This window comes from Metopolophium dirhodum, chromosome 7 (assembly GCF_019925205.1).
Source record: "Metopolophium dirhodum isolate CAU chromosome 7, ASM1992520v1, whole genome shotgun sequence".
NCBI lineage: Eukaryota > Metazoa > Arthropoda > Insecta > Hemiptera > Aphididae > Metopolophium > Metopolophium dirhodum.
The window spans coordinates 33,056,699-33,072,329 of record NC_083566.1 but is presented as its reverse complement, the minus strand read 5'-3'; positions in this window follow the sequence as shown (position 1 = coordinate 33,072,329).

The following is a 15,631-nucleotide window of genomic DNA, read 5'->3' as shown; positions in this document are numbered from 1 at the left end:
TATATAATTAATTATGTGGACCTCGAAGTGTTGAACACTGCATGAAGTACAAAGACGACTTCCTCTGCATACAGTATTATAGATTGTCTTATCGTCTTTGTCTGCGCTTCAGGCATTCCACATAATATACCTAACTATTAATAATAAAATTGGTTTCTGTACTTTTATCTAACGCATGAATATACTTATAAAAAATGTCTAAACGTTACATAAATATAATATCATCATGCATTTGCAGAATTCGTTCAATACTTGAGTTTTGAAGTGCCTACAATTTGTATCAAGCATTAATGATTGAGAAGCTGCAGAAAGTGTGTACACGTTCACGGTTTGCTATATAAAGTTAAATTATTAAAAAAAAAAACCCCTCGAGAGGATATTTTATACAACGTTTCTCTCTTTATGTTTTTAATGGATCCATTCTATCGCAGCACCAACGCATGTTAACCTCGCGTTTTCAAAAGTATACAGAACCCCATGTTCGTGTGCTGCGTAAACTGTGCGAAATGGACAGAGACAATAAATTCTATCGTGACAGCCTCTTATGGCATACGCGTTTTATAAACGAAAACTCAACCAATCGATACCGAGACCGCCAACCAGACTGATCCGGTCATTGTGTGATTCTAATAGATGATCATATTATTATGTGAAACCGGTATAATAATATTATGTCCATCCGTATAATTCTGCTTTGTCGTAAAATTTATTATTCTGGTTTTTTTTTTTTTTTATATATATGTGTATATGAATTATTTAAATTTTTCAAAATGATTTTCCTTGGTATATAACAAATCATGGAGATATCGTTTGAACACAATTATTGTAAAACAATTTTCTAAGCAAATAAAAATCGAAGGGATTTCGACTATAAATAAATTCACAAGTTAAATTCTGCACTTTATATTTTATACATAGATACTTCTGTGATCAACGTGTTATAGGTGCTTACGTATTATTTTTTATAAAATAATATAGTGAAACAGATCAAGGTAAACACGTAATGAATAAATATTATTCTACTTATATAGCGAGTATCGTAAAAATATGTATCTGTAGAATATACGCATTTTAATCAATGTAATAGATACCTACTCTTAAAGTTATTGACACTTCTTCCGCCTCATTTCTTTGAAAATTATTCATCTTTTGTACAACATTAATTAATTTAACTTTTTTTTTTTTTTGAAAAATTAAGACTAATTTCCGTCATGATCCGATGTTGACGATGTTTCGTTTTAATTACAACTCAAGTCTAAAAGTTTTATAATAACTCATTTAATTAATTTTCAACATATTTTATTGGAAGTAAATCACGTCTGATTTTACGTATCCAATATAATACTCTGATAACTTTTGCACCACAATGTGAAATATTTGTAAATTTAAAACAAAATTAATCCGCTTGGATATATATTTAAATATTTTGGCATTTTTAAGAATTTATTAAAGCCACAACAATTGCATTTATATTATACAGAAAATAAAAAAAAAACAGTAGCCATGGTCATAAAAATAAATGAAAATGTAAATGTTTGTACCTATTACTACTTTCTAAGAATTTACTCGATTTGAACTAACCTTCAAGGATGCCCCAGTACTTGTTTTTATTTTTGTTGGTTAACTAAATAATTCTAAGACGACGGATAAATTCTTTATGTTGCTATTAAAAAACAAATAGTGCATAGCAATTACGTTTAAAAATAAAATGAAGAATTATATATCAATAAAGAATTTACCGTCCACGAACAGCATCTTAATTCGATTTCTAATTTATGTTTATTTCTGTTGTTAAATGGGTTTCTGTAATTAACGCGATGTTACTTTTTTTTTTATTGCATATTAGATATTGAAGTTAATTTTTATTTTGAACAATCAATTTGTGTCTCATAATAATATTAATAAAGAATAGAATTGGGGATTTTTATTAATGGACATTTTCAATAGTTAATGTATCAATGGAAGTTGTCAGATGTAAGATAAATTGATTGACAAGGCCATAAGGGTGTTAAATTCGTTTATGAAAGAAGTTAATTGAACCGTTAAGTTTTCATTTAGATGTATACCTATTATTTGTATTGGTCGAGTGTTTGGTATTGAGTTGGGGTAGCTCGTAGCTCTGACAATTCAAACATTGTGGTATTTTTCTGAAGGTTTTTTCTTCAATTTTTATTTTAGCACATAGGAATATTAGTTTAAAAATATTTTAGTTGTTTGATGAAGTTCTAATGGTGTTTTTGAGTGATTTTGTAGAACGTTTGTAATATTTCTCCTTATGATCGTATGTTTGGTCTAACATCCACTTTTAGTTTGTAAGGTTGGATGTAACTATGTAAGCTCCTGATAACTTATATTTTAGTTGATACATCAAGTATGATGAAGTTTGAGTGTAGTGGTAGATCTTTGCAAGTGAACTCAGCAGATGATTAGACTTCTATTTTTTATTTCTTTACAAAATGTTTGATGACTTGTTGCTTTTTGATAATTTTATTTCTAGCATTGGGTTCTAGTTCAGTATCGTCATCTTGGGGAGACGAGCAAAAACATTTGTTGTGGCAAATAATAAATATAGAATGTTTGGTATTTTTAAGTGATTTTGATTTTTGAAATAATACAAAAGATGGATTTATTATTTTTTGTTGATTAAGACGTGAGACACCCAGGTTCTATAATGTTCGTCTAGTCATTTAAAATGTTTCCAGTAATGTATTTTTGTACGGAGTTTTTGTTAATAATCTTAATTTTATCGATACGTTTGTTAAGCATTATATTGAAGCAGATAGCAATATTACGAAGGTAAACGATCTAGACAGTTGGTATTATGTTAATTTTAATTTTGAAAAATTTACCATACAATTTTAATTAATTATAAGACGGTTATTATAAAAGACACAATAACTTTTCTGTTGTTTTGACTCTTGACGGGGAGAAAATGGAGACAAGTTTTAGTATTAGTGTTTAAAGAATAACGTAGAGCGATGGATATTATAGACGCACACTAATCAAGACGTGTGTAACTGATTACAACTCATCTAACTAATGCATTTCAACATGATATTATGTTATCACTTATTATAGTCCATCCTGATTTTTATTCAAACTTAATTGCTATTACATATGTACGGATTTATATTTTAGAAATAATGTGAAGACTTCTGTTTTCTTTTAGCAGCTTAATTAATATTAGTCTTGTTTTAAACGCGTCGAACACGTTTTACCGAGTAAAAAAATCACCGAAGTACATTGAGAAAGTTAGATGAAATACGATAAATAATAAGAAGATGTTATATTGCCACAGCTCACAAGTAATAAAGTATAATTTTATTATTATTATTATTATTATTTTGCTACCAAATATGATGACGAAAGCAGTGACCCAAAAAATGTGATTTATATATTATTTTGATTTGAGTTTACTACCATAATAAATTCAAACGAATATTTAGTATCGAGTTAACGAATGGAGTGGGGACAGTGACACACGTCCATTTGTTGATATGTCAAAAAGTTTGAACTGAAAACCTGTTAAAATATCGGACCTATATGTAGTTTGTACTGAAAGTTGAAACTCTGTCGATAGGTCAAATGGCTAATTACAATAAAATATTATACAATCATACTTGGTGAGTATTGCAATACTTTATTTCTAATCAAAATACATTTATAATAAGATTTAAAAAAAGTATTTAATGGTGTTGGAGCCAATGTGGATGATTATTTTTATTTTAAATATTATAAGACTTCTTTCAGTTTGCGTAGGAACTTGGAAATTTCATATAATAGAATCTGTAATAAATGTCTGGATGTTTCCAAATTTTAGCTTATTTTAAGTGTATGTTCTTTGATTTATTTAAACTAGAATACAAATTGTAGTCTAATGCGAGTTACAAGAAATATTTTTCTTTCAAATCAGAAAAAAATGTTCGAAGTCTGTCTATTCTCCAAGGCATGTCAGTTTCTTCTGTAAATTAATTTTTTCATAGAAATTGTATTTTATTATTTTTTTTAATACAGCTGCAGCTGGTCCACGTGTAAAAACAAGAATTGGTTTGCTTTTGCTCATTAAAGTAATAATAGTCTATTCTAACAGCCGTTCAATTTAACAAATATTCAATAACCATATAATAAATAGATACTTATGAACCAAAGAAAGAAATTAAGATACACAGAATTCGGTTCTGAAAAGCGCACTCGTAGACAAATATGAAGTAAGTAGATGTTTAAAATTGTTTTAAGGACGTTGGTACGTTTTTAGTACAAAAACACGTCTTACAGGAAAAAAGTTCGCGTCCCGTAGATTAGTCGGTTTTCGTTAATTTTTTTTTATTTGAAAGAAGAGAACATTTTGCAGGTCGGATCAGAGCCTAATTTTCAAAATTAAAACTATATAGAAGCTAAAATATGCATTTGAATAATGCACAGTATTTGTTATTTGTCGAACGTATTTTTCTAGCACTATTAAATAAAAATAAAAATTCGGGCTTTGATCCGATCTGAAAAAAAGTTCTCATCTTTCAGATGAAAAAAAAATCCTCGAAATTCGACACATCAACGAGGTGCAGTGAGAGTTTTTCTTGTGAAGTAATTTGTGTTGATATATAATACAGCGTATCAACTCTCCTCCCCCCCCCTAAATAGGTATTGGGCAGTAAATTCTAGATTAGTGGAAAAGTATTATAATTATAAAGTATATAGCGACAAGCAACTAAAATATAAAATATAATAATTTTCAAATTTTCAAATTTTATTGAATTGCGGAAAATCGGAAAAACCGGCACCGACACCCTTAAATGTACTTGTATTCGTGTTTAAATAATTAATGGATCATATATTTAAATACTTTTTTTATTTTAGTATTTAAGTATAATATTATATTTCAAACGCCGCAATTTTAATTAATGCACCTAACTATATATGTAAAGCGCATTATTTTTATGATATACCTGTATAATATATTGTAGTGTCCGTCTGCAGCAAAGGCAAGTGCAGCATTTCACAATATTATACGCGAGTACTCGACGCGCGTAATATTATGCTCATCACGAGTCACAATACCCCGTACCCATGTTAACTATTTTTTTTTTTTATAATAGCTATTATATTACTATTATTATTATCATCATCGTCGTCGTCGTCGTCGTCATCCCGTTGGGGTTCGCAGCCTCATCCGCGCGAAACAATCGGACCGCGTTGCACGGCCGCCGCGAATCCTCCCGCGGTCGTCGACGGTTCTTGCGAAAGTAAAAACTCGCGTATATAGATATACCTATACCTAACCTAGGTACAACTACGGTCATTTCGTTCGACGTGAGTTCGTGAGTTTAACCGCCCTCGGTGCAGCAGCAGCAACAGTATACCGGAGATCCATTTCATAAAGTATACATGGGTGTATAGGTATAGGTGTACCAGCCGTATATGTATAGGCACACCGTATACGCATATTATAACGTTATGCCGTAGAACGGAGCTATTAACACATCGTATTAATAATATAGGCAATGCATTTCCATCGGCTCGAATCGGTGTAAGTTTCGATATCGCGAGTCGGCTGTCACGACGACGGATTGCGCGGCGTCTGTACGTAATATTACACAGGTATATACCTAATAATATGTGTCACTGTACCTACCTACATAACACATTATAATAATCGTATTATCATAGGCGATGTCCCTATATTATAATGTGTTTGTTTTTCGTCCGCGAAGCTCGCCGATCGTGGCGCCGCGGGCATCGTCTGCACGTTACGACGGTGATGATAATAATATATATTATTATCATTAAACTACAATTACATGCAGGCCGCACAGTGATTTACCGACGCGGCGATCACTCCCACTTTTTGTTTATTTAATACTGAATTTGTTCGAATTTCGGGTTTTTTGAGTATAGATTTTTTCTATACAATAGAAGCAGTATCCAATCACTGGTGCACTATAGTGAAACCAACATCCAAAAATTCCAAATTTTAATTTCTAAAATTTGTCCGAGTATAATAATTAATAAATATAGGTACCTATCTATCTATCTACTATATTTTATATTTATGCACAACTATTTTTATAAGGACTATTATTCTTAGTAGGTAATCATCGTATCGATAAATCCATACGTTTTTTTTTCTAAGAAATTATTAACTATTTTTTTTTATCGTTGACATTTTTGAGCTATAACAAATAATTTATTTCGCAATTTCGCATCCGGAAGAAGAAGAATTTTCCAAATATTTTGATTTTTAATCGATTATCGAATCATAAGTTATTTTTAATATGACCTTACAGGTATATAAATACATTTTAGTAAGGAGCTTTAATGCACCAATATTTAGAAAGGTTACTTTCCTGCAGTGCTACTCCACTCGGTCACAACTAAAATGTAAATGATTATTACGTACTAATTGACGGCATAATTTGACACGGGTTCGAGGTTCGATTATATGTTAATACACCATAAATCTTAAGTAATAATAGGCATCTTGCTTAGGAAACATGCGATGTTGCAGTCGTTCCAAAAGGTAACCAACGTGAAAATGTATAATAACATCACGATATCGAACAATAATAAATAATTATTTTTCACGAAAATGTCGCGTATAGGGTTCAGTATAATGGCTTCAAATCGTGTAAATAATGGTTCAACAATCACGCGTACCTACCTGTGTTTTCAGGGAAAATTGTCGGGTTCATGATATCACCCTGTATATAAGATTATATGTCTGCAGCAGGAAAACTCGTATTCGTCGCAACCGCGTGTATACCAGGGGGGGTTTCTATCGGTTATTTTATTTTCCGTTTCTTCCGTCCACTCGATCACATCTGCAGAGGTCCTGATTGACCGAGAGTTTTATTTAGCGACTTTCACCGTCGCACGACATACAACACTAACGTACTCGGGCCGCGGATAATATATTATTATTATTATTATTACTATTATATCGCATTATTTTAGTCTGCAGACTTCTGACTTCCCGTCGTTTGTTTAAGGTCCCATAATATGTACCTATGGTTGCGATAATATACAGTACCCAAGTAATACTTTTGCTGATATCACGATTCACGGCACATATTGTGTAGGTTTATCGGCTACTGTGAAAACTCCTAGGGGCTAGGGATGCTGTGGCGCACAGCCGATGGGATCAAAAATATTGTTATTCGGAAATAATAATATCAAATAATATCGTTGTTATGCGTATCTCGGAGAGGTATTATAATATATAGATTAGGTATACCCACAACTTATTTTGTTTTTCACTTACAAGTTGATGAATATAGTTATTTTTTTATTATTTTTGTATACGGCCTTTTATACCACACATCCAAACATAACTGCCTCCATCCTTCACGATTTTGCGATAACATATGCCAGTCTTCATCCGGGTAAAAATCTGTTACATCCTTTTTGACACAATCCTCCCATCGCATTCGGGGCCTTCCTAGGGGTCTTTTCCCTTTTGGATTCTCTTGTAGGACCGTCTTTATCATAGCATCAGGTTTCCTCCACACGTGACCTGCCCATTCATACAGTTATGTATTCGTATTTTGATAAAAAATGTAAATATATAATATTGAGATACGTCATTAGATATAGTATATATAAAAATACCTTAACTATATAAAGATTAGTAAATACTGAATGCTAAATATGGTAATTGAATATTGTGGATTTTTCTATATTCCCGGTCGTTCCCACGAGAGTATTCCCAGAAAATTCTCTGGAATTCCCGCCAAATTACGATCCCAGAAAATGTCCAACCCTAAATACCATGCTGGAATTTATGTTATATATCGTGCGTGTATTAAGTGGATGTCAGCGCACTATTTGTTTTCTCTCTCTGACCCACGCGCAACATAGCAAATTTACGTTTGGCAAAACCAACATTGTTTTATTACTTTTAATATTAGAGTGAATTTACCTATATTTTCAAACTTTAAGTTAACAACATATTAAATGTGCCTATACGTCGGCTATTTTATGATATTTTTATTTTTATGAAATTAAAAATGCTGTTAATACATTATATTATAGTATATTTAGGGTTTTTAAATGTCATGGAATTTATTTCATGAAATTTTCGTTAAACATTACAGCCATGTAAAAAAAAAAAATCAAAAAAATTGTTTACTATGTCTGAAATTTTCTAAAAGAAAGATTACGAAAAGAAAACGTTTTTACAATTTGGATTATTGTATCGAATACTAATAAATAATATCCAATAGGACCCAATAGCCAATATAGAAGTGATAGTTATTAATAAACCGTTAATATATTATGTAATACCTTTTTTATAGATAATATATAACCATTAACATAGTGATTTGTAAACCTTGGTTGATAAGTCATTAATTATCCTATATAGTCTACAACCGAATACGTTTAAAAGAAAAACTAAATATTTTTCACAATTTCATTGAAATATTTCACGAAGAATGAAATTTTCGATTGAAGAATGTCTCACTTGACACATATTTCAAATTCAGAACCCTGAGTATATTTTATAAGTAGTATTTACCAATACACGTCTTGATATTACACGGAAAATGCACTATAGAGTGCACTCACTAGGGTGTTAATGTAAACTGCAGAAACGTTATGGATGCAAATTGTACTAAAAATCGGCTTCAAAAGCACCACTACACTATAATATTATGCCTACACGGCCTCGACGTCGTGGGTCGTATATTATACGCTCGAGGTGGTGTATTCCAGTCATGTGGGCGGTAGATTCTTCCTACAATTTTCGGTGAAATTTTTTTCAAACGTTTCCATACTGCGTACATCGGTTACTCCTTGAGAAGTATATGTGTTGTAATTGTTGTTAGTTTCATATAAAATATGCGAAAATTACTCATCTGGTTGTGTGTCATTCGGAATCGTTTTGTTCGGCAATGGTATAATTGCCCACAGCGGCAGTAGTATTAGTAGACAGTAGTAGGCAGTAGTAGGTTGTAACTATAGCATAGTTGTAGTTGTTGTAAAAGTACCGGCACATAATAGTATTATTACTTTTTACTATCATGGTGAGCGCCTAACATTACAACTGCAATTATTGTCGGCGTCGTCATTTGATTAGTGCAAAGTGTGTAGTATTATGCAGTTAACTAGTAAATGCATTAATCATAGCCAGGCTACCGTTATAATATGCACACGACAATTATTGAGAAACTAGATAATACCATAGAGTATCATACTATTTCACTGGGTATCTATAGGTTTGTTTTTGTTTAATTATTGTAGTTATAAACTTATGTGTATACAACGATATAATATCATTGAATTCGACACCATCCGTTGCAATGACCCACTTGTAACCTAGCGTACGTCAGAGTGACACCCGCTTGGCCACCTTTTTGTATTTAAAACGCCTTTTTCGTCTCCTGGAAAATTCCAGGTTTATGCACGTGGGATTGTTTTCCCCGTCAACAACGATGTTGAAAAAATTGGAAATCACGAAACTTCAAGGAACAAAATAATAATAAAAAAAATTATATTGATAGTACAGGTTGTGTAAAAATTGCAGGCGTTTATCTAATAATTCCAACATTAAGTGTTATTTTTAACAACAAACTTTGGAAATTTGAACTGCACACGCTATAATATTATACTTTACGGGCTGCACACTTTGTGCTCAAAAACACGTTATTTTAGGCGCTGGTTATGTAATAATAATAATATATTCGATTTGAGGATGGCAAGTAACGCATGCTATGTATCAACGCACATACAGTTTATTCGATTCGTGTAATAATATATAATATGTTGTTACCTACTTATTCAAATCGCGATCCTTGGAAATTGTGTTCGCACTCGATGTGTGCCACTCACTCGAAACCGCTCGTATTATAAATGAATAATATATATATATATATATATATATATAAATATGACTGAATTCGAGAGATGAGTGTGCATGTGTGTGTGTGTGTGTGTGTGATAGCCTAGTTTGTTCTATTAAATTTGCGATGAGTGCGCTTCGGTGTAAAATTATTTCCACGCCGAGGTTAGAACGTAATAGATTTATAGATAATAAGATAACTCCGTAGCAGGTACCTATATAATAATGATGATTTATTAGTAGAGTCTGTTTGACGGCACTCGTCCCAGACCCGGTGCACCGGTGTTATCATGGCTATCAGCTGTTCGTATATTATATAAATATAGAATAACAATATAACTATTGTGGGCGGAATTCGTGCCGAATCGACCGTATCACAATAATATGATATAAATATTTTATGAATTGAACTCTACTAGCTCATGACGTATGCCTCCTACTCTATGGTTACATCAACTAATATCATGGAATGGTATGGGGGTTGGACTTTTCAAAAATCGAGAAAGCAAAAAATCACAATATAATATATTGCTCCCGTCCATTGTATCGTGGCTTCTCGTGATATCAACCACGTGTTGTTATAATATTATCATTATGTGTATAGCGCGTCAGTATTATTAAACATGCATAGTATAAAGTACATAACAGTATAGCCCGATACGAAACGGGCACCTATAATTGGCCTATTGAATGAAATCGAATGAGGTGGATGACTCGTGACTTATGGAGATTTTCGAGCCACGATAAGAAACTCGATACGCTCCCGAATACCTGCCGCAGGATTATAGACCGTCGTTACTTGCTATATTATACACAGGAATCGCTATAATTATTATCAATACAATATTCTTGAAATGTTTGTTCACCCCAACCGATGTTGTTAACCAAGGATCTTCGCTTTCGCCGAACAATATTATTGATAACACAACCGAGTGCATTTGCTGAAGGTCGTCACTGCAATGTGGTCTGCACGTCTGCAGTTGTAAACATAATATAATACAGAAGAAGTATAGGTCAGACCGTACGGGAATAGTTATAAATGGCGCGTCCAACATAATATTATTTTTATTGGCGATAAAACGTTAATATTGACGATGCCGTTCGTCTTTAAACGTACAGGTGTCCGTCCACGTTCGAACGGAATTAATTAAATAACTAAAAGAGAAATAATAACGTCGGTCGGAGACGGTATACAAAGCCATCCGGTCGGTGTAAAGTATTAAACGCAGCTAATTCATAAATGCTCAACGGGCTTAATGTTTTTAAAATGGTACAAATAATACACAGAGAAATACCTTCATTATTATTAGTTGTCTGGTCGGTCTTCTAGAAACATAATATTATGTGTTCGGTAGGCGTGCGGTTTTAATTTTGGGTTTGGAGGTTTCTCCGCCAATTTTGACAGCCAACTCAATAAATGCATTGTAACAATATACTCGCGCACTATTTAAATACTTACTACGTACCTATCAATTATATTTTATTCCACCTGAAAATTTCAAACCCAATAGCTATAACGCGTACATCATATTTTATACGTAGGTGTGTTTGTGTTATTGGTTTTAAATGAATTTTTTGGGTGTTAGGTCGTTTGGACGTAGCTAAACTGGTTTTGAACTTAACATTTTTTTTCCACATATTTCGATGAATTCGATTTCAACCTTATCGGTTTTTATATAAAATCGTGAGAGCGATATTATGTTATATAAGTAATTACTCGGTAAAGATCGAATTAATGGCGAATATAATATGTACCTATATAGTGCATTTGACCGCGGGAAGTTACAAGGATTACATGTTTTCCTAATGGACAGCGTATCATTCATCTTTAGACAATCTGCTTTCAATGATCGTTTGGTTATCGTGGTTTATTTTGATCGGATATATTTTTGTATAAATATTATATAATCTATGCAAATTTATATACTTATTATACTTGTACGCATATTATTTTTTTTTCTGATATAGAATATCGATAGAACAATAAATACATCATTTCATGTCAACGAAATGAGAACTTATTGATCAATAATAATTAAATTTATCCACTATGTTAAATAATTCATACTTTATGCGTTTCACTTGAAGAATATAATTAATACATAACATCACTGCTATACATATAATGTTCATACAATCCTACATACATACATGCATATACAATGTTATACTTATATACATACATACATACATACATACATACATACATGCATATACAATGTTATACATATATATATACATATATACATACATACATAATACATATATACAAACATATACTATATAAACTAAAAAGTTTGCTACACGGTGAATCTTAACGACTATATATGGCTTAAATGTCGTTACGTTTGCAATGTTTTTTTTTATTAAATTAAATTTATATAGTTAATCAAGGTAACGCATAAATCAGTTTTGTATATATAAATATATTTGTTAATTTTTATGTGTGTGTGCATAAATACATTTTTTGTGAGTTTATGTTTTTAACTTAACTTATATTTGTTTTTTTTCCATACTCAGCTGTGTATTTTTAGATTCTTTTTATTTTAGTACTTTAGCCAATGAAATTAAAATTATCGGCGTTACAAATAAAGCACATAACATGATATTATTATAGTTAAATAAATGTTGTTGTGAAAACAAGATCGAATAAAATAGCGATATGCCATATATATTATATTAAAACAAATATTTACGTACTCATAAACGTATTTATTAAAAAAAAATTTTCTACACGAGTATAGTTACTTGAATTAACTGTATAGTGTATAGTATATAATATATTATTATATTATATGCTTATAAAAATGGGTACCTGTTTTTTTTGTATGCGTTTTGCAAATTTTTTTATTTCCGACCTTAATGACCGTCGCAATTAATTAAGCATTCTTTTACGATTTCACCCTTATAAATACGGTTTTATCCTTTTGAATATTTATATTTTTTTCTTTTCAAATTTACTAACTTAATTTTATAATACAATACCGATAATTTGATTAATGAGTCCGGGAGTTAATTTATCGTGTTTTCATAAATAATAACTACCAGACTATTCAGAATTCAAATATCTCTGCCCATTCGTGTATTAATGTACATTTTTTAATTTAAAATTTATCTTACTACTCATACCACTCCAGGATATTTATATAAATTCCATATATAAGTTTATCTATTGTATCTTTATAAAAAATATTGTTTGAACACAAAGGTTATCAATTAATAATTTGAGTACCGAAATATTGTTCGATATTATATTGTGCGTATTATAATAATATTATTAATTATAGTAAGATCTATAAATTCGTGCTTTGTATCTTAATGGTTTTCAGGATTATAGTAAACTACACAATATACACAAAGATGACGGTGATAATATTGATAAAATCACCGATTTCTATAAAAGTAGGTACAAAATATTTAACTACCAGCTATATAATATTGTCGTGATGACTTTGAATGATCGTCGTGGTGTCGCTCGATGTATCTATATAGTGATTTATACATAATTATATATTATTATCATGCACGTGTGAGTTCGTGTATGTACTACAGTCATGTAGATAGCATAGGTTTTACGCTTATAGAATATTTACGTCGTGTAAATATTGATAAAAAATGAATAAATATATCATAATACAGTTTCAATCACGTAATGTTTTGATTACCTACCTAATAATACGAAACCTTATCTATAGTTATCTGTATGTTGGGTTAGGTGTATCGAAGTTTATACAAAAAAACGTACTAAATTACATCGTTCGTGTTGATACCGAAATATGGTGTCGTCCATGGACGTAAATATAGGGTCATCAAATGCATCATCAAGCATTGGTCAAGTCCAAAAGGTTTCAAGGACAAAAAGAGTGGAAGACTTGTCTTCCACCCACTATAATTTCATAGGTAGTGGGTACACACAATTTTGTATACCATACGGTTCTAAACTTTTACAAATTAAATGGCAATTTATTTATTGAATAATTGTACAAATGTATACAGTTTTATATAGTCATAAAATATATATTATAATTGGATCCTTCTTTCCTTTCCAGAAAACTTGTTTATAATAATAATGTTCATTATCTATTTGTTAGATGACTCTTTCTATGTTTATAATTTATTACAATAAAGATTACCTATATAACCTATATATTAAAATACCTTAAGGAGGGCTAAGCCATTCTAAGCCTCCCCATAATTACGTCCATGGTGTCGTCCAATGTATCACATTATAATATTTACCTATTATTAAGTATAGAAGTATTTAAAGCTTAGATAAGTGGCGTAGAGTTTGTACCCCGCAAAATGTTGGTCAACTACTCAGTTCATGTAAACTTTCAATACTTATAACTCGACAGGAAAATAGGACATGTTGTACTATTACTAAAAACTGTATACTCGCTAGCATGGTTCCTTTAACAGACTAGTCTACTTTATCCACACTGACCTAAAAATTAGTAGATACACAAGCTCTCGCACTAGGGATAAGCGGCTACTATGAATGCTACGAGAAACATAAATATTAAATTAACATAATTCTCATTGACAGTCAATGTTTATAATTTTATTGAACATAACACAATATATAAGCATTCTGAGCATATATACAGCAAAACTAAAAATAATACATTTTTTATACTTATATAAGCAATGATGAAAATATTTTTAAAAGAGAAAAAAAATATCAGACATTTCTAAGTGAAACGCCTACTTATTGTTCTTTTTCACCGCCTCGTATTATTCCACTCATTTACTTGTCTTACTCTTACACACTGTATAGATTGTATATTTTCATTAAGAGGACGCCACACCCGCATGTGTTGTCTCCGTCTTACAAACGCGGAACATACAAAATTTACGCTCAGAAATTCAAGTTTTATGCCGTTAGCTTAAAAATTAGAGTGAATCGACTTATTATGAAACATGATTATGCTAAGAACATCATCTCATATTTTAAGTTCGGTTTTTATGTATAGGCACCAAGTATTAAACGAATATGTAAGTATAAAACATGCATTAAGCCACGAATTCAAAGACAATAATAATATTATATTATAATATGAAATTCGGTATAATTATAAAATCTAATATAGATAATTACATTCGCGCATGGGTAAATTATTGGTAAATAATAACGTACCATTTGTACCCATCGTGTATGAATATATAACTAACGCGTTTATAAGCGCATTCCTTATTCGTGTTACAAGGTGAAACAATTATTATTAAAATTGTTTTTAAATAATTACATGGTATTATAAAGTTGCTGATCAGTATACGAAAATATCAAAAATGATTGATAATGTGTTGAACAGGAAAAGCAGTCTAGATTTAATCAAAAACCAGAATTAATGTATTATATTGTATACAGTACATCTTATAATTTATAAAAAAAAAAAACTACCGATCATTGTGAAACGACATTACGACGATACGTAATATGTAACAATATCATGACGTATATACGTAGGTATATATAATAAACCTATTTTTCCGGGAAATAAATAGAAAATCTTTCGGACTAATATTACTTTTGATACGAAATATATTATTACCTCTTCATGTGGTCCAAATAATAATTTCAAAAAAGTAGATTAGCTTTTTTTTAAACCGAGTTATGTCAATAATTTTTTCCATATTGACTTTTGACCTATCGAGTTAAATTTATGTTTGATAAAAGATTAAATGGTCCTACCATATTAGAGCAAACAGACTACAACTGAACAACCGTATTCGTATCCTCAAACCTCTATAATCTCTAATAAACACATTTTCCCTAATATCAAACTCCTCATCTACAAA